We start from the raw sequence: 3,855 nt of genomic DNA, 5'->3' as shown, positions 1-3,855 counted from the left end.
CTAGGTGCATTGAAACCGCCTATAGAGACGGACCCCAATGTCTCTGTCCGATAGCTCATTCAGGGACCCCGTAGTAACGCCCTGAAAAAGTGGATTTTCAGCACCAATTAAGGCCATTGCTCGGGCACCGAATGACTTATCGAGCCGAAACTTGGGATTCGGGGTCGCCTCACATAGGCCTACACATATTGTCAGAGCTGGACCCGCAGCTATAACGTAACTATGTGTTTTATGTTTTTTATGGTTAAAATTGAAAGCGCTGTGAATTATGGGCCTTCTCTGACATATGTGATACTTGGCTTCTATACGAGTTGGAAAAAGTGGATTTGTTTTCAGGTGGTATCAGTTTGGTGTCATGACGTTGGCCTGTGGGTAAGGTTTATGACCCCCCCCCATAAATACCTTTCTCCCTTCCCCTCTCTTTCTGACCCTACTGAAGGACTTGAATAGCCTGTGTTAAATATAGAGAGTCTGGGAACATCAAACAAATGGGGGAAAAGGGAACCATATTTTGGTAATAAAACCAGTTGGAAATATGCTTGGGAACGTAATGAGTATGGATGTCAGTTCGGTTGTCATCTGAGACATTATGACTGATGACAGGACGACATAAACTGTACCTGAGAAAGTATACACCCTCTAGTTATCAGAGTAACATGGAATTGTTATGCAATTGAAATGTTTGATATTGAAATTGTTTGTTAGGAGATTAAATGTAACTTTAGCTTCCAAATGAGAGAATTGGGTTTTCATAAGGAAAGTGCCCTGCTTGATCAGTGGCCCACCCCTGTGAAGAGACAGGGGTTATAAATGATGAAACACATCGTTCCCCCTCTCCACTATATAAGCCTTTGACGAAAAGATAACCAATGTTCCAGTACGTGAGGTCTGCACCCTCTACGTTAGAAGGACACACGTCAAGTACAGAACTAAGCCAACCTCGGTGTGAGCTTTGGTGGCGAATGGTATGAACTTTGAGCTTATTCACTACAGAAGTGATACTTCCTAGCCGTTGAGTTAGCAGCGGCCGCTGTAGACGCGGGCTAGGAAAGGACGGACGACGGATCTAGTCTAACAACCAGACGAAGATACCACCACGTATCCAATGTACCACCAGAGACATTCTTCCGAGGACAGGAAGATCTGTTGGCCAACCCGGCCAGCATCTACGACCAATCTACCGAAGCGCAGCTCAGAGTAAATATTTATTGCATTTTCCTTTTCCAAATGGGCGGTAATTTAGAATGCATAAGATAATGTATTTACGATAGCATAGCTGCTGTTTCTTTGTTCCTAAGTCTTCCCGCTCTTTCATTCAAGCCCAACCCCCTTTCCTTTGTGTAACCAGCCTCATACAGGTTCAGTCTACCAGGGATGTTTTCTGTATGACATCATTTGTATTCTGTGTATTTGTAATTCTGAGTGATTAGTTTAGGTATTTAGTAAATAAATAATTAAACCCAATTTTGTATTGCTGATTCAACTTGTTAGCCAGGGTTCGTGAAGATAGCCAAGAATTTACAACTTTCATTATGAGACTGAAAATAAGATAAGGGTTAATATTGACTGCTATCGATGTAAAATATTACTAAGTATTTTAAGAGTTTATTCGGAAGATAACGGCTCTATAAACGTTCTTCCGTGGTGCCCCGACTTTCTAGTTAATTACATTTACATGATTAGCTTAATCAGGTAATATTAATTACAGAGAAAGAATTTTATAGGTTAGCATGTCATATCACTTAATCCGGCATAGCCAAAGACACGACATTGGTGTCAGAATGACATCTAATTGACTGATGGACGCTGACTGCTGGGTGACGAGCGATGGAGAGGAACCACAGTCACTGCACAGCCATCCCCAGTTCATCGGGACAGTCAATTATGCATTTCTGCAGTATATTTGAGCATGCCTAAATTCGTGATGCTAAATGCCCATTGAATCATCTTGCAAACGTAACGCGCAATATTGCAAACGTAATGCGCGTTTGCAATATGATTCAACAGCAAAAAATATCCCCAAAGTTGACATGATGAATCATATTGCAAACGTAACGCGCTATATTGCAAACGTAACGCGCATTTGCAATATGATTCAACAGCAAAAAATATCACCAAAGTTGACATGATGAAATCAACACAACGAGCGATGGAGAGGAACCACAGTCACTGCACGGCCATCCCGAGATCATCGGGCCAGTCAATTATGCATTCTGAGCATGTCAAATTCGTAAAAAATGTTCAAAGCAACAGAGTCCCACTTCTCCCTCATCATACATGACAAGTAGACCATCTGCGTTGATTCATGGCTTAACATAGGGCTATATATCATTTGGGCAGTATAAATGCCATTTGGACCATGGTTCACTGACTTTTGGGTTTGGAAACCGACTTCCTATGATCGTACATGGCAAACGGACAAACATCCTGATTTGGCACATTCAATACTTTCATACATGTATAATTGACAAAAAAAGAATTGGACATTTCATTTGCACATTTCTAATGGCATTTGGCAAGAAAAAGAAAAAAATATGTCACTTTTGACTTCCTATGAAATCATATTCCAAATGCACAAAACATATGCCTTATGCACAAGCAAATATGTCACTTTTGACATCCTATGAAATCATATTCCAAATGCACAAAACATATGCCTTATGCACAAGCAAAAACAACCCAAAACATTATGTCAATAAAATATGTCAAAAGTATGTCCATACAGCTCTTATACATGTGTAATTGACATAAAAATCGGGGAAAAAAAATGAAAAACGGTCCAGAAACCACTTTTTAAGGGGTTGAAAAGTTTTCAAAAAATATGTCATTTTTTCAAAATTTGACTCTTGGGTCTTGAATTGTGTTACATTTGCAAAATGAAAATTCACTGCGGAGAGCTCTAGCCATCTATTGGATATTTGCTGTGATTTGGCACATTACTTTCATAATTGACAAAAAAAAGCATTGGACATGTCATTTTGCAAAAAAAAAGTAAAAAAAATGTCACTTTTTTTCTATGAAATCATATTCAAAATGCACAAAACATTTGCCTTGTGCACAAGCAAAAGCAACCCAAAAACGACGTCAATAAAAAACATCATAAGTATGTTCATACAGCTCTTATACATGTGTAATTGACATAAAAATCGAAAAGAAATTCAAAAAACGGTCCAGAAACCACTTTTTTAAGGGGTGATAAGTTTTCCATTTTTTTTTATTTTTATCAAAATCTGACCCTTGGGTGTAGACTTGGGTATCATTTGCTGTATGAAAATCCACGGTGGAGCGCGCTCGCCATCTAAAGGAAATTTGGGGTGTTACAATTGGCAATTGCCATCGGAAAATTGCCATATGATTGGCACGGAGATGGATCGCTTTCAGTGGTATTTACAATCGTATGTATGATTCGTACTATGCCAATATGTTCCCATGTTATTTTGTCCAAATCAGGGGGGGTTTTCCCTTACATTCCGACTTTACATACATTGTTCTAACATGCCAGCGGCTGTTCACCTTGGAGACCTGCTGCGGATATGGGTACGGCCCGGCGCGAGATTTACACCCTCTCCCCCGGATTTTCAAGGGCCAGCGAGAGCTCACCGGATGCCGCCGGAACCGCAACACTTTCCAGGGCTTGGGCCCCTCTCTCGGGGCGAACCCATTCCAGGGCGCCCTGCCCTTCACAAAGAAAAGAGAACTCTCCCCGGGGCTCCCGCCAGCTTCTCCGGGATCGGTCCGTTACCGCACTGGACGCCTCGCGGCGCCCATCTCCGCCACTCCGGAATCGGGGATCTGAACCCGACTCCCTTCCGAACGGCGTTCGGCCATCTCTTAGGACCGACTGACCCATGTTCA

General features: G+C 41.6%; 1 long non-coding RNA gene across 2 annotated transcripts in view; it reads right to left on the bottom strand.

Moving 5' to 3' along the window:
- Positions 1-3,624: 3,624 nt before the first annotated feature.
- Positions 3,625-3,855, bottom strand: part of LOC123732718 (uncharacterized) — a 9,409-nt gene continuing 9,178 nt past the window's right edge. For both annotated transcript variants that reach the window (XR_006763374.1, XR_006763373.1), the window contains exon 3: positions 3,625-3,855. This exon is cut by the window's right edge and continues 64 nt beyond it. This is a non-coding gene — a long non-coding RNA (uncharacterized lncRNA).

The sequence above is a fragment of the Salmo salar genome, unplaced genomic scaffold, assembly GCF_905237065.1.
Source record: "Salmo salar unplaced genomic scaffold, Ssal_v3.1, whole genome shotgun sequence".
NCBI lineage: Eukaryota > Metazoa > Chordata > Actinopteri > Salmoniformes > Salmonidae > Salmo > Salmo salar.
The sequence above is the reverse complement of the archived record's forward strand: the minus strand, read 5'-3'. Positions and strand labels throughout refer to the sequence as shown.